General features: G+C 41.1%; 1 protein-coding gene across 1 annotated transcript in view; it reads left to right on the top strand.

Annotated features, from left to right (window-relative positions):
• Positions 1-17672, top strand: part of LRMDA (leucine rich melanocyte differentiation associated) — an 871997-nt gene that overhangs the window by 844370 nt on the left and 9955 nt on the right. The gene's annotated exons all lie outside the window — the stretch shown is intronic.

A 17672-nucleotide genomic window follows, 5' to 3' on the forward strand; every position in this document is an offset into this window, starting at 1 on the left:
GCATCTACTTAAGAGTATTTTTTTGCTTGGGGAAAATCCCATTTTTCTGTCTTAGTTTTTAGCAGGGAGTCTTTACCCTTGGGCACTATTACAGTACAAGTTAGTAAAAATGGAAGCAGTTAAGAATGCAAGCCTGCATCATGAAGTATTTTCATTTTCTACCACACTGTGTATTAAAAGTATTATGCCACTCGAACACAATGATATGTTTCTCCATTGCAGAATGTTTGCTTTACCTTGTCTTTCCGTATCTAATAAATTTATTAGGGGAAATTTATTATCTCTCTTCTTTCTGATGTTGAATGGCATTCTTTGGGACAGATCTTCATTTATTGCATTTATTTATTGCAAAATAACAAACTTGCTGTCCTAGTCTTATTCCTTTATGCAGTGTTATGCTGGCTGGGGAATTCTGGGAATTGAAGTCCACATATCTTAGTCACCGAGGTCGAGAAACACTGCCTTTATGTGAAAAGCTGGTAGTATTTTTCAGACTTTTGACTTTTTTTTTTTTTAATGGCCCAGATGTTTTGTTGAGGCAGAAGTTCCAAAGTCAGGGGATGCAAAGTGCAAGAAAAAGAGCTTCTGCTGGATACATAGGAACCAGGGCTGCTCCAGAATACTGGCCCACCTAAGGAGAGCCTCCTTCTCCCTACCAAGTCAGGATGCAGATAACTTCTGCACCAGTCAGAGAAAATCTCACAAGCCTCTCTCCTTTCTAGTAGGAAAATACAATCATGGTGTGATGACTGCCACTCAGTTTACCATTAAATCCGATTCATACGTATTAAGTAGAAATCTCTTGAATGGATTGTAGTGTGCAGTACAGAGAAAAAGTTGTGAATAAAAGTTCCTGTGCTTTCCCCAAGTTAAACAGTCCAATGAATTCAACCCCCTCCCCCTTCTTCAGTATTCAGCCCCCCTTTTCGTGCCAGTCTGTTCAGTTCTGTGCAGATGTCTGCAGTGGCTCTGCCGGTTGACCTTGGATGCCAGAGATAGTCCAAACAAGATGCTTTCACACTCCTGGCTAGTCCCCCCTCCCACCTCTCAACCTGTGTTGATTCCATTCATGCATGCGAGTCGGATCAGATGTTCTGGGAATGTTTGATCTGGGAGCATGACACATGGTTTAGTGCTAAATGTAATTGAATAACTAAGAATTTGTTGCCTACCAGACCGAGCCTAGTATCGAACCCTACAGTTTACGGATTCTTCTGAAATGGGCACGTGCCATCGTCTCATCTCTCTTCAATTCTAATTCTGAAATTTTGCTGGGCTTTCACCTTGGCCCGATTGGATGCTCTACCCTTTATCGTTCTGTGGGGACGGTAGAAAAACATCCCTGTTCAGCCATGCTTATGTCCATGTGGAAATGGCTCTGTGGAATCCCTAAGCCAGATGCTCCTTTGTTGCTCTCTCTGCAGGAATCAAGAAAGATGTATATTTATCCCATTTTAAAGAACCACCCTGGTAGAGAGTACTAGGTCTATCTGCCACTGCTTCTATTTGACCAGGACCTGACATATCTTTTCCAGTTGCCTGATTTTCTGCTATCATTTGTTGTATCCGACCTACCTACAGTTGAAGTTTAGCACCAGTTTTGGTGATTGCCACTGCTATTTGTGCTATGTGAGGTCCCCTGTGCGAGCACCAAGTCATGTCTGACCCTCTGGGGGGATGCCGCTTTCACGACATTTTCTTGGCAGACTATAGCAGGGTGGTTTGCCATTGCCTTCCACAGTCGTCACCTTCCCCAGCAAGCCGGGTGCTCATTTTACCGACCTCGGGAGGATGGAAGGCTGAGTCGACCCGAGCCGGCCACCCGAGAATCCAGCTTCCGCTGGGATCGAACTCGGGTGGCGGGGAGAGTTTCGGTTGCAATACTGCCGCCTACCGCTCTGCGCCACATGAAGCTGTATTTTTGCTATAGTTACTATAATAATGTATTTTATGTAATTTTATTGCAATTTTAAAAAAGGTTTTATTAATAATTACAGGTCTGTGTATTTTATTGTTGTGCTTTCTGGCCCAGAGGCCATAGTAAAGGTTTGATTTGACAACCAAATCAAGACAGTCAAGACCTCTTGTTTGAGGTGGCAGCAGCTTCACCATTCTTAAAGATACAGCCAGAACCATCTTTCTAAAGTGGGAGGGGAGGAAGCAGTGCAGGGAGTTGCCCCTCTCCCAAACTCATAGGAGACTCCTTATGAAATATAATGTAGGATTGAAAATGGTCAGAGGAATCTCTATTTTTCATTCCAGGCAGCCCAACTCGTCAGCTAGGAGCAGGAATAATGAGAGTATTTCACGTTTCCACCCACACTCTTCCAATAGCTGAGCTAATGACTTCAATTAACCCCAAACCTTGGAGGAAAAAATACCTTGATGAAGGATGGAGTAAGAAGGAAATGGGGAGGGACAGTTCAAAAGAATATTCTGCACCCAACTTCCAAACCTCACATTGTGTCCAGGTTTATGTCCTGACCAGCTGAGGTTAGGAAGATAGGAAAAGAGCTTTCTAATTTCATGCGGTCCTCCAAGGGGGGGGGGGGGGGTCTAAAAAACCTACAGATTGCATGCAGACCTCTGCCCCTCATCAGTTTAAATCCTGGTGCATTCAGTCACATTCCCAAGGAGGTTACAGTGGGGAGGTATGAAAATAAAAGAAGACCTTTGCCAATGCCTGCATTGCACTGGGTTCTGGCTCTTCTTGCCTTATTTGGTTAGAACAGAGGAATAGGTGTGATAGGCAATAGGCACTTTAAAAAGTGGATTCTTGGTGCCTTCGTAGCTGTGTCGGTGTGTTTTTATTCTTGGCAACAATATGGAAGGAATTTGCTATTAGTTGCTTCTGGATCTTTTCCTTTTTACTTCCCCATCTGGTTCCCAGAGCTGAGATTTTCTGGTGGTCTCCAAGTACTAATCAGATCCAACTGTGCTTAACGTTTTTGAAATGAGCCAAGTTGTTAGGTGCTGTTACCTCCTATGGCTTAAGCATGTTAAGGAGGAAAAATACCCTTCCTCACCTGAAGTTGAGAACCCCCCACATTATACTGAGGGACCAAAATGGAGAGATTTTGGAAAGGGTCTGTGGCTCAGGTAGAGAACTGGAAGTTCTCCAGATAAGCCATTTCAGTTTCTGCCAGTTCCCCTTCTAGCTTCAGTTAGGGAAACAATCTACAGCGAGGATATAGAGACTGGAGGATGTTACTGCAGAAGATTCAGAACTGAAATTTTCATCTTGATTAATTCGTCTGTTTCGAAACACAAACATGATATTCTTTAAGGAAAATACTAGGTTAGGCCAGCGCTAGCTTACAACGTTATATCTTTAAGCAGGAGGCGGGGGGCGGGTAGGGGAGAAAGAATATTAAGAACTGGAGGCCTGATTTATTAAAAGATTGGGGGGGAATAGAAAACTAAACCTCTTAAAACTCAAGTTCAAAGAGGATGCTTAGTACCAGGAAATAAGACCCAGCGTGCATTTTATATACCATAATTTAAGGCTGATTTGTCGAATCATTGCACAGAGGAAATATTATAACAATAATTTTGTTGGAAGAAGGTTAAACACAACTTTATGAAATGGCACTGTTGTGCAAACAGTCCTCCGTCTGGCATTGTTCTCTTATTGCTTTGTAGCGTGTGCAACATCCAGGTCACTGCTAGTACAAACCAGACAAGCTTAAGCTGTGATGAGTGATAGTGAGGGGGAGCAGCAGAAATCTGTAGCTCTGGATTGTCTCAAGCAGATACCCCAAGCAGACATCTAGGCTGTCAGATCATTTGGGCCTGCATGTGCGTCTTTGTGTTTGTGTTGTGCGCCGAGGAGGGAGGAGATCTGCAGCAAAAGTCTGCAGTGTGAAGAGATCCAGACAAGGACACCTTGCCCAAGGTATTCATCGCAGCTTCTGGTGCGGTGAACACACTGGCCATTAGAAGCTTTCTAAGCAATGTTTCTCAGTCGCCCACCCCCACCCCTCTTACTCCTTCCCTTTATGTTTTGAACTGGTTGGAGTGACTGGTGCTGAAACCATTTAATGCCTGCCTGCAGAACAAAGCAGAGGACATCCATTGTTCTGCTCCTTTCTCCTGACTGCTTGATTGTTCTTGGTGGGGTCTGCCTTTTTTTCCTCATCTAAGTTTCATTTTGCAATTGTAGCTATGATATATTCCATGCTTTGCAGGGCTTTTCATTAAAAAAAATACTTTGCAGACAAGATAGCATGAAAGGCATGGCTGCATTTGTCCTACAGAGATACAGTACATGTTTATATCTAGGCCAGCCTTTCTCAACCTTTTGACCCTGGAGGAACCCTTGAAATATTTTTCAGGCCTCGGGGAACCCCTGCACATTCAGGCTCAAATATAGGCCAGAAGTCACAAAATTATTATATTCATTTCACGTGTGTGTGTGTGTGTGTGTGTCTATGTGTGTGTGTATGTGTATGTGTGTGTGTGTGTATGTATATATATATATATATATATATATATATGCATTAACAGTATTCTTAAACTGAAAATAAAGAAGGATACTTACCTATTTAATGTGAAGTTGCCCAAATTTGAAATAATTTTTTAAATAAATCGTGATCTCCCATGGAACCCCTAGGGACCTCTCGCAGAACCCAAGGGTTCTGCGGAACCCTGGTTGAGAAACCCGGATCTAGACTGTAGATGCAAAATGCATGGGATCACCTCCTTGAATTCTCTTCCTCCTCTTCCTCCTTCATCCACTGTTGATTTATTTCAGTTCAACATAAATGTTTTCTCAGTATAGTTTCCCACATTACCTATTCACATTACTCTCCTGTGTTCACATAAACGGGATTTTCTTGCTCTTAGATCGATAGCATGAAACAAAATAGAAGAGATAATGCAATGATTCCAGTGTTTACCCGGAAGAGACCCATTTTTTTTCTGGCAATGCATCCAGTACTGGTAACTCAGTATCTTCTTTTTCGTCTTGTGATAACGCCTTCCTAAAATGGAATGGGTCCAGTATGTGTGTGTGATTATACGTAGGGTATGCCAGGGGATATCTTAGCTGAAGACTGAAACTTGGAGTCATAAAATAGCAGAATCCCAGTTCTCCAAAAAACTAGACAACTGACATACATAAAGAGTTATATCCCAACCATCACAAAGCAAAATCATAAAATTCTGGAATTAAAATTAAAACAAGTGCATGCTTGCAAAATTCTAAATCTCTGTTAATAACATATGACACAAATCAATGCAACCACAACAGAACATTTCTTTGTTGTTCTTTTTGCTGAAACTCTTTTGGATGCATTAGTTTACATATTTTTTATTTTTGCTTTTGTATATGACCATATTTGATTTCATGGACATGTGCTGTACCTAGCTTGTATTTTAAGTGTAGTAATTGATTCTGATATTACAAGTTTTGGATTCATAAGGTTTTTATCAATTGACTTAGTGAGTTATTAATATGTAGCTTTATATGTTCTTGTAAAATGATTGTATTGAGATATGTATACTTTTTCAGGGCTGAAACTGAGAGTCTTGAAGGATTTGACACATACAGTTGCATTGCATTGACCAGGGTGGCACTGAAGACCAGATTCCTACGCTTTCTGCCTGGTTTGGATAATCCATAAATGTCTGCTCACTGTCTGCAAGACTGACAGATGGCAGGCAGAAGTTTCTGGGTTGTTCAAAATAAACATTTTATAAACATATATAAAATCTCCCTTCTGTGATAAAACTGAGCTCTGGAAATTTAGCAGAGAAATTTCAAGTATTGTCTTACCTTGGAAAGACCAAACAAACTGAAAATTTGGAAGACGAGACTGTGTCAAACCAATTGGAAATAACACTTTGATAAGCAGATAAGATCAAGCAAGCAAGAAGTATTGCTGGGGAATAATGGTTGGTGGGTTGGTGGGTTGGGCATCAACTTTGCACATTCCTGCCTGGCACTGTAAACGAATGGACCTTAATAAGGTTATCATCTTCTTAAAATTAAGGGTAACTGATCCTTCAGAGGAAGGATACACTTGGTGGGGGAGAATGTCCTCTGTAGATGCTCAAGTTATTTATTGCTACCAAGCTTTTCATAATTAAAATGTGGGCAAAAAAAAATCTGTGATGTTTCCCTTGTAAAATGTACCCATAAATTGGTGCTTTAAACACGGGAACATCAATGACATTAACTGATTTATGGTCATTTAGGAAGGAAAGGGAAATGTGTACGGCATGCCATTTGTCACTGTAGGCAGAATGAAGGAACTATATGCATCCACTGTATGCTTGACAGATGCATTTGCCCCTTGCAGTGTTAATGTTCACTTCTTCTCACGCAAAGAATCATCAGGATGAATCCAAACATGGTTTTCTTATACCTTAAGGAAACCTAGTGATATTTAGTTGGGCACTGAACCTAATAAAATGTGGACCAACATCCAGAATGAATGCAGGAGCTAGTTTCTAAACGTGATTCCTTTTCCTTTGCGTTAAGGTACCATCCAGTGTTTTCCCTCTGTGTCACTCTCTACAGCTTTTCTCCAGTAACTGTATCAAGGAAAAATTGCTGGTGGGCTTGGCTGGAAAGGCACATGACTCCGTTTATTTACAGCCCTTCCTCTCAAAGAAGTTTCAGTTATTTTACTCTGACTGAAATAAGAAACCATAGTCCATGGATGAAAAGACAGTGGACAAACTCAGTTAAATCTTGAGTACCCCGAGGCCATATATTTTGCCCATTTTTCTAGTTCTTTATGCTCCCTCCCTCTCTCTCCTCCTCTTTCCTTTCCCCCTGCCGCTATTTCCAACTTTTAACTTTTGAAAAGCCAAGCAGTTTAAGAGGCTGGGGCTGGCGAACTGATTGGTATGCAGCACCAATCCACAACCTGTTCCCAAGCCCGTGCAGAGTGAAAAATGGCCTGCATTTTCTTGATAGCCCATGTGGTTGTAAAGAATAAATGGCTAATGAATTACAGATGAACATTGACGCAAATTAATCTTCCTGATGTCCCTGGGTTATATGGTAGCCATTTAAAAGTTTAATCAATACACTGAAGTTGGAAACATGCAGGCACTGCAGTTGTTTGGATGTAATAAACATCAGAGGGAAACGGGAGGCTTGTACCCAGTCCATGTATCATAATGACAGGTATTTATGTTTAATGGACTAAATATTTTTTATTGGTAGAGAGCAAATGTCAGCCTAACTTTGTAAGCCCTGCATTCAACTTTCCTTTGTGGTTGGTGAGAGATGGCTGACATGTCACTGAAAATGAAGAGGGGGGAAAATGCCAATAGAGACAAAGCCAAGGATAAGGAGCTACATTTGAAAGCACATTGTGCTGTTTTTAACACTCCACAACCATTCATTAAATGAAAATGTTAAGTCCATTTCTAGCATTGCTGTAAACCAGTTTACTAGGGAAGCTTTTAATGGGTATTAGGGAAAATGCAAACCTACTGCTGCCAGATTTTTTTTTCCCTGTGAGCATATTATTTGCAGCATCTTTTCACAAGTTTCACTTCTGGGAGATTTATAATTAGCCTCCTCACCATCTCTTTCACGCACACTACTTGGCAAGACAAGAGGAAACAAGGAAATGATTTTTAGAACCTGCTTTTTTTCCACACAACTTTCAGTTGGAGTAAAGTAATAGCTGGGCATATGCTTTCCAAACAGTCTAATATTAATTACAATTTGAGTCCGTAAATTTCTGAGCTGTCAGCTTATTCAACTTTGCCATAAAGAAAGTGCTGTGTGTGTGTGTGTGTGTGTGTGTGTGTGCAGGGGCAGGGTGGAATCATCCTCTAAACTAGTTTCTAGCATAGCAAGGTGTGGAGTCTGAAGGTAAAATGAAGAAAATAGTAGTTTAAAAAATCCCAGTAATATCAGGGGAGTAAGAACTAAGCTATAAAAGTCAACCTGATGCAATGGCCACAGTGATGAGTTGAACATGATGTGCCCTGCAGTCTCCTCTCCTAGAACGGATCCCCTACAATCTCTCTGTTGTCAGGGTTTGGGGTTCCTACCCAGTCATGGTTTTCAGATCATGTTTGGTCACAACTTCATAGCTGCCATTTTCCCCTGCTTAAACCTCCGTAACATATATGATGAAACAATTACTTTTCTAGTGATGAAATATAGCTGCTGAGAAGGAGCAAGAGAAAGAAGATAGACATTATTAAGGGTACAATGGACTGCGAGCAGAATAATCCATCAGTCCTGGACCAAATAAATAAATACTGAAGGTTCCCTGAAGATCTACAAGCATAACTCAAATGCTTTGGGTTTGTGATGTGAGTAGATGATGGACTGGAAGAAACAACTATGCTTGGCAATGTGGAGAAAAGGAGAAGCAGAAGACAGTCATCAAGGTAGATAGACAGGATCAGGGACATCACTGGAATGTCTCTGGAAGATGTTGACAGGTTGAGGTGGAGGGTGTTTGTCCATACAACCATCAGGAGCTGGGCTTCACTTCTGTTACATAACTAACTGATTGAACTCTTATAACAGCACACACTATCAGCTGATGTAGATTACTTTATTCTGTCCCAGGGCTCTGCAAGTTATTGTGCCCAGCCAACCTGCAAGTTACACCAGCAATCCAGTTAATTAGATGGCGTAAATGCTACCACCATACTTGTCCTAAGGAGACTTTTTGTTCCACTTCCTCTTTTTTTGATGTTGCTCAGCAGGACTTTTTCTGGTGGTGGGATGCTAACCCAGAAATGAAGTCGGATAAGAAGTGAGAAAGGCCTCACAGCAACCATTTTACAAAAGCATCTGGGCGTTCTCAACATTTATAATATGCATATCATGCCAAAAATAGTTGGGGAATCTTGGCATAGAGAAATGTTGATTAGGAGTTCAGTTGCTGAACTGGGTAGGGACGGCGTGTTTCACATGTTTTTATATCTAACTTCTTTTCCTTATGTATTTATAACGGGGCTCTAGAATCCTTAAAGTCTTTTTGAAATAGGAGGATCGGTGGCAAACCAGATCCCTTGTGCTTCTCTCCATGGTGATCTACTTGGCCCACCTCCAATGACCCTACCCTCCATGCCACCAACCACAGGGGCCATCAGCCACCATTTGTCCACTATTTGTGATCAAACAGAGGAACTTAATTCAGCTAGAAATTAACTCTCTTCTGAAAGATTCTCTTATATATGTTTTAGGGGAGATAGTCGAAAAATAACTTGTACTGATCTTTTTGCAACACTCTGAATAATGGCACTATATAAACTATAGATGGTAGTATTTCTATTTTGGTGCTAATTCACACAGGGTGCTCGTGAAAGCGCCAGGGCTGATGCTGTGCTTTGCTGAGTTCAGAGGCGGAAGCAACTGTTGAAGAAGTTGTTTGGTTTATTATTGTTGTTGGATTTGTATCCCACTTTTCCTCCAAGAACTCAAGGCAGTTCGCCTAGCATTCAGTCCTGCAGTTTTTCTCCACAAGCAAAACTTGGTGAGAGAGGTTAGGAGGAGAGAGACTGGCCCGGTGGCACCTATTGCACTTCCAGGGCTGAGCATGGACTTGAATCCGGGCCTCCCCAATTTTAGCTCACAGCTTTGCTGTGACAAAGCCTGCTCTTCTTCAATACTGTATCCTGCTTGATTACTCTGCAATCAGTTAATGCCAACAGGATGAGAAGTGATTTTGAGGGTGGTGCATCTCCAGATTCTGCTGTTGGAACCACATATCACTGCAGCACCCTCAGAACTTAAGTCCCTTTACCTGTCGATACTGAATAACATGCATATGATAAAAATGGAATTTACCTTACAGACATACGGCTATTGCCTGAGAAATCACACTGCATGCTATTTTAACAAAGAGGAAGAAAGCATGGGGGGTGGGTAACCTTTCATCATAAAGGCTTAGGAAAGCCATAAAAAAGCCCCCTTTTGAGACAGGGTCATGCATTGCTCCTTATATCTGAGAATTAAAGTAATCATTTGAAAACAAAGTGGTAATTCCCAATGGGCTGAAGGCGCAAAAGCTTTAGCCAGATTTACATTTGTGTATCATCCATGCTTCAAAATGCAACCCATGAATAACACATAAACTACAGTATATAAAGCGTAGAGGCACAAGCACGATATTTAAAATCCAACACACCCCCATTGTTGTGGAATCAAATGCACAGCAGGAATGGTTCCAGTTGACAGACACGCAATGAAGTCACGGCAGACAAAAACATATTAATTATATTCCTTCAAGATTAAGATTGTAACAGTTGAGATTCCCTAATTGTCCCATACTGCTGTTGCTTCAAAAATTCATGTTGGGGTTTGGAGGGTGGGGAAAATCACTGAGGTTTCAAAAATGGTTGAAATTGCTGAGGATTGTCTTGGCATAATCCTGTGTTTGTAACATGCTTCCTGGCTGAGTCAACAGCATGGGGCGGTAGCAAAGGACAAAACCAGAGAGAATTATAAGCCATGGAGAAATAGGAAGGAAAAGGCAAAAAAAGGGCAAGGGGAGGAAGAGAGATTTGGGTCCAAAGAAGTATTTGCTTTACATGAGCTAGTTGCAGAAACAGACCGTTTCAAATGTGCAGTTCTTAGGTACTTAAGGAAACGCAGCTGGGAGAATTGCTCTGCAGCATTCTTGCATTATTGAAAACACTAAGAGATACTTAATAAAGAGAATCCAGAGTCCGAGGGCTGCTCAGTATTTGATATCAGAGGATTCAGAGGAAGATTCCAAGCAGGGCATTTCCAAAATGATTCCTTTTTCCCTTGGTTCTTTTCTTTTGAACGCCTCATGAAACCAGGTTTTTATAATGGCTTTACACAGCCGTACAAGGTAGGAAAGAAAAACAGGGATCGCTCTCCAATGAAGTGGCTGATTTTGTCTACCCTTTTCTTCCACATGAACATCCAGCCTCTCATTATGTAGTACAGTATCTGCACCTATCTGCAACGGATTAAAAGTTCTGACTCTGATAAACTTTTCCAATCTGGGCTCAGGAAAATGTCAGTAAACTTGAATGCAATGGTTAGATTTGCACAATCATTCTTGTCCTATTTCAGATGAGGAATATCTTAGGAGGTGATGCAGCTGTCTGTGTCAAAGCTGGGATAGTCTTTCCTAGCATTTGATGACTCCACAGACAGAGGTGTTTGCAAATTTAAGCCTCTAGGTTTTAAAACGGTGTTCCACATCATTTTTCACTTCTTATATATGCTCCAGATAATGTGTAATTGATAGCCTGCATTTACTGACATGGCTGGTATACAGATGTAAATGTTATTATAGCTTTTATATTTTATGTTCTCTCTGAAATATCATTTTGCCTTTGAATAATAATCCTGTTCAGATTTCTGGGGGCTGGAAAGCGAGATGGCTGAGTGTTTGCTGCTCTGTGTGTGTGTGTGCGCGTGCACATTTGTGTGTGTTATCTTTCCAAGGGAATATGAATTAGATATTGCACATCATATATTTCTTTAAGGTAATTTGGAATTTTAGGATATAGGATTTTCCGTGATTGATAGGCTGCCTGGATGAGCTATATCCCACTGAAAATAACGGTACTTCTACATGCTTACATCTGTCTCAGCTCATAATTCACTTTCACACTGGGTTATAGATGTCTGTATGCAGTGAGTCTATCTCCCCTTCAGGTATTATTTCAGCCCTTTGAGATAATAAGGAAAGTTTAATTGCGTTGTTAATTGATTTTTTGCACAACATTATTACCTTGATTGATTGCTGAGTTGATGAAAATGTTAGACACAGGCAGCGTAAAGTATCAGCCCTGGTAAAGTGTAGGAGTCTTGCGGAGAATAGATAACCTTGACGTTAGGAGCAATATCCTTCAGATATGTCTTCCCTTGACATATTGATGGCCCTTGAAAAGGGAAAAGCTGATTGTATGCAGAATGCAATCATTAAACCCACTTCAGCTAGCTCTTGATTAATTTGTTTTTTTTTCCCGCTGAAAGGTCTAGTTAAAGAGAAGGTCTCACCAGTATCAACAGCAGCCGTTTCCCAGGCATCAGAATTTGTTTTAAGGCAACTTGCAACAGAAGAAAAGGATGATGCTGGGCTGAGTACTCTTTTCACATGAGGAATGTCCAAAATACTTGGCTGCAGAAAATCCAAATGGTCCTCACCCCAAACAGGAGAACCCATTCCAGTAGGAGCTTCAATTTACAAGTCCTGTTAAAACGAAAGAGGGGCATCTGCCCAAGCCCTGGGTTCTGTCTGATTTCCCCCCTCCCCTGAGTGGTGCCAGAAATCTGCCCTGATCTCCTTGGCTTGCTCCCTGGTAGCATAGATGGGAGGCCTTCTTCCATACTGGGTTGATTTTTACAATTGCAGTGCAAAAAGGTTCCCTGAAGATTTTGCAATCATCTCTCCCATCTGTGCTACCCCCAGAATCTTGCTCATAATGAGGATTCTTTCATGGGGATTCCCCCCCCCCCATTTTATCAATTGGAATTCTCCCATTAACCTCCACTCTCCCAAATTTCCTCACCAGTGTCTAAAATGTATGGGAATGCCCACCTCTTTCATTATTCCAGCTACTTCCAACCACATCATAAACTAAGCTGCTACTTAAGTTCGTAGAAGGAATGTGCACTAGCCTTGTTACAAGTTGTCATATTACCCAATTTTCCTTGTACATTCCTTTTAGGTTCAGAAGAAACGTACTGTGCAGAACATTTTTATGGGCTTCTCTGTGAGAAGAACAACCAAAATTTCTTTTCATGAGTTTTTGGAACTTGTCCTTGCTCACCAATATGATTTATGGAGGATACATTATCCTGACATATTTAACTGGCTTGTGGGATGCTTAGTGTTGACACTTAAACACCTTAACCCAGAAAAGCAACCCCAAAGTTGTCAGGCTAAGGTGTCTGCCCCTTATGCCAGTCTATGAGCGTAATAAAGATTTGATTTGATTTTATGAAAGTAACTGCCTCAACTTAGCTGTTATCCAAACAACTTGCTGATGTGGTAATGGTAGTAGTGATGAATTGTTACTGCTTGTGAGATATAGATAAAATCTTAGTGATTCTCAGTGAAAATGGGTCTTCTCTAGGAACTCCATCTCTGTAGCCATTTTAGTACCCTCCCAAACTGTTATGGCCAAATGGAGGGAAGTTCCAACTGGGTCATAATAGATTTTATCTTTTCTTCTTTGTCACTCCACCTAAATAAATAAAAGGAAGTAATGGGCCCTCAGCCTTCTTTGCAGTAATTCTACAGACTTACAAAACAGCAGCTTGGGTCACCGAGGATCATGAGCCACTAGCTCATAGAGGTAAGTGTCTTTAGTTTGACCCCAACTGGCCCAGTCTTATTTGGGGTTGAAATATATTCTCCTTAGTCAACTATCTCCCCCATACCGGTAGGCTAAATGTGCCTTCCAATATCTATGATATCTATGATAAAGCCAAGTCCTAAAGTCTCTGGTTTCTCTAGCACTCCATCTCTGTAATAATTTTGTTCTTTGCTCTCCAAGAGAAAGACCAGGGAATTAAAAGAGGGAAAAATAGGTTGGGGAAGTACATCCCATACAACCTTGTCCACAGTAGCACCAAGCCTTGACACACCAATGTGGCACTTCAGAAGGGTGGGGTGGGGGACTGAAAAAGCCAGGAAATAGGAAGTTGTAGATGTACAACTACAGCAGTTGAGAGGACTGAAAGGGTAGCTCCTGATCAGGACATCCCTCATCAAGCAGTGCTGTTACAGGAGGATGGTCAGTTGACTAATGAAGAAAATTGCTGAGTCAGCTGGACCATGTGAACCAATTGACTACAGTCAATTTATACTCCCTATATTGATTCACAATAAATCTTTAAAATAATCTAGCTGGTTACTCTATGGACTAAAACAGTGGAATTAACATCTCCATCTGGCATTCCTCACATGTGCCTTCAGACAATCCCTGAAAATAATTATGGGAAGGAGTTCCCATGCTTCTAATAATTGACTAAAAGGAAGAATTGACAGGTGCCTGCTTTAATGCTGTAGCAATGAATTGGCTGACAGTTTTACTTAACATGGGCCCAGACATTCTGTTTTGTATTGAGACTGACAATACTGCATCAATAAAACCCATGTGGCTTGTCCCCCCACCCCAGCTTAAGAGGCCAAAATTAACCTCTCTGGCATATCCAGGAGAAATGGTATACTTATAGTAATCTGCCCAGTATTATCTGAGGGGCAGGGAAAATAAACAAACTTTACTGTTTCAAGGGACGCGGTGGCGCTGCGGGTTAAACCGCTGAGCTGCCGATCAGAAGGTCGGTGGTTCGAAACCGCGCGGCGGGGTGAGCTCCCGTTGCTAGTCCCAGCTCCTGCTCACCTAGCAGTTCGAAAACATGCAAATGTGAGTAGATCAATAGGTACCGCTTCGGCGGGAAGGTAACAGCGTTCCGAGTCGTCATGCTGGCCACATGACCCGGAAGTGTCCCTAGGGACAACGCCGGCTCCAAGGCTTAGAAACGGAGATGAGCACCGCCCCCTAGAGTCGGACACGACTGGACTTTACGTCAAGGGAAACCTTTACCTTTACCTTACTGTTTCAAGTAAATATAAATATCGTGACACACCCCTAAAACATGTATAAAATCTGCAACCAAGTTAGGGATGTCAGCCCAGACCTAGCTGTACAGAAGCTTAGGAATTTTCCTATTGATAACTTTGAATAAGGCTTTGGAAGTTTGAAGGAATTCCCCATCATTTGGAACACAAAGTTCAAGAGAAAATGGGTGCTGAATCTGCTTTACATAGAAGGAAGTAAAACAAACTGATTCAATCCAAACTACAAAATGTGTGACAAACAAAAAGAAGTAACTATTAAACTGGGAATTAGATAATTCTAGATTGTAAAGAAGGAAGCAAATTGGAACCATAACCTGGATCAGATGGTGCCCTCATAGTAGAATTCTTGTAGTGGAACTTCAAATGTATAGTTACATTTTATCAGCAAGCCTTTCTTCTGATGACTATTTTTATTACTTTATTGTTAAAATTTGTTATGGCTGCCCACTCCAGAAGACTCTGGGCGGCTTACAAAATCTAAAGAAGCAGTAAAACAGTCAAAAACATAAAACAACACAAACAGCTGGGGTAAAACAGCCACAACAATAACAATAAAATACCACAGGGGCTCCACAAATACATTAACCCCAGGCCTGGGACTATTCTTTCTAATAAATTGAAAACTGGTATCCAGATATTTCTTATGGCCAGTCATTCTTTTTTTACCCACTCGTTTTGTTCTATAGCCTTCATCTTTTTTGTTATCATGGTTGTTCACGTAACACACTTAACTGGGTAAATAAGAAGGTAATACATTGTGGGAACACCAGAAAGTGGTCGGCTGACTCAGTCAACCTATTCCCATGGAATTAAATTTAGTCCATAACAGTTTGCCCAGTTCATGCAAAGCTTAAATTGACTCCTCACTCAGTCATACTGTAGGAGCATCTACACATAAGCAGCTGGCTCATTTAGCTTACCTAGTTCTCCAGGAAAAAGAGCTGGAGAGAAAAAAATGTTGAAAACGTTTGACATTGTAGAATTCAGTGCCAAGAGAAAGCAAGACAGTATGTACTTTCCAAATAAAGATTGGAAGAAGTGGCTAATCCATGGCCACTGCTGCTGGAGTAACCAATAGGAAAAGGTTGGTGCAAGGACTTAGAGAATACTATACTAGGTACTTCCTAAAAGTGTGTGTGTGTCTGTGTGTGTGTGTGTCTGTCCATGTATGCATGCCTTCAAGTCAGTGTTGACTCCTGGCAACTGCCTGGTCAAGTCCCTGCAGTTTTCTTTTTGGATTTTGGAAGTGGTTATCCCATTCCTGCTTCCTAGGGGTGACAGAGAATGACTGGCCCAAAGTCACTCAGCTGGTTTCATGCCTAAAGCAGGACTAGAATTCACCATCTCCCAGTTTCCAGCCTGGTGCCTTCACCACTACACCAGAATGCCTCTCTTTCCCAACAGTAGACATTTCCTAAATCAGCCTTTCTCAACCTTTTGACCCTGGAGGAACCCTTGAAATATTTTTCAGGCTTCAGGGAACCCCTGCACTTTCAGGCTCAAATATAGGCCAGAAGTTACAACATAATTATATTTGTTTCATGGGTAGGCCTGTATGTATGCATTAACAGTGTTCTTAAACTAAAGAATGAAGTTTACCTCTTTCATGTGAAGTTGCCCAAATTTGAAATAATTTTTTAAATAAATTGTGATTCCCCCAGGTAACCTCTAGTAACCTCTCATGGAAGCCCAGGGTTCCAGAGAACCCTGGTTGAGAAACCCTGCCCTAAATTATTACTCTTGATCCAGTTGCTGTGATTGTGAGCTGCCAAAACCCCTGGTAAGTAAATTTAACCAGATTGGTGACTGATGAGATTATGGGAGCAGGTCCTGTTTCTCATTAGGTTTATCCAGCTGTTCCAGATTCACAGAACCTTACTTTAAGCAGAAGAGGAGCATAGTGTTTAATATGTTCACACCCGCAATAATGTGAAAGTTTAAGAATCAGTAATCAATGAAGTAGCAGTAGCAACCATCATGAAGGTTGTGTTATATTATGAATGTCAATGTTTTGTTGTAAGGCACCTGTTGGGAGTTGGCAGCATATAAATTCAATCATTCAATCAATCAGTAGGTCTGTAGTGCAGTGTTTGCCAGAGATGTCCATCCTGGACACACTTTAATACATATCATGGGGGCTTCAGGACATCTCTTCTTTCAGCCTTTCAGAGTATGAACTCTGCTAGAGAAGATCGAGGAGAACTGCAAAGTGAAGAAGCATGAGGAAACATGATCTCTTTGCTTCACATTTAGGGTGTGGCCTCACAAAGCAGCTTCAAAGGAACGCTTGGCTCAAATCTTCATCAAAGTGAAACACTTTTGAAGATTTGCGCAGCCCTTCTTCTGCATAAATGAATCTAAATTTGTGCTGTTAATACTGCATTAGCATTTTAGCATAAAGATTGCCAATACTATACTGCCAATAAATGGATGTTTACTTATTGTAAGCATTACCTCAATAACAACATCAGTATACTGGAACAACGATCAAAATATAATTAAAAAATACCATGATCAAACACCATACTTTAATGCTAATGCCTATATTTTCCAATGACCTTTTATATGCAAGTCACCATGAAACCAGCTATGGCATAATGAAGTGGGTTTTAGCCTTTATTATGCCACAAAAAATTTGCTCTGGAACTTTTCCCTAAGAAAAGTATTGCTTTCCATCCTGCATTCTTATGTAATCAAAACAAAATGTAGGGCTACTTCAGAGTTGCTCATTTTTGCTTCAATTACAGTTTTTTCTATTTCCATTTTTAAATGGAGATGTTCAACATCCCTTGAGAAATGATGCCAGTCTTATGAAACATGGTGAGCTGGCTCAGGTCTTGGAACAGAAATGGGGAAACCCCAGTTGAAGTCCATCCTCAACTGTGGAGGCTCATTGTGTGATTCTGGGATCCTGGAAACAAGCAACATACTGAATAATCAAACCATCAAATGCTGCTAGTCTCAACATTTGCTTCTTTCAAAATTCCCAAGTGTTTCTTGCAAGCAGGAACTTCAAATGGAATTTCAGTTATAGGCCCAAATGTTGGCCCATTTCATAGAATGTCTTATGGAGTTTAGATCATATGGTGGGAGGAGGAGATAACAGCTTGCTAG

The sequence above is a fragment of the Candoia aspera genome, chromosome 6, assembly GCF_035149785.1.
Source record: "Candoia aspera isolate rCanAsp1 chromosome 6, rCanAsp1.hap2, whole genome shotgun sequence".
NCBI classification, from domain to species: Eukaryota; Metazoa; Chordata; class Lepidosauria; order Squamata; family Boidae; genus Candoia; species Candoia aspera.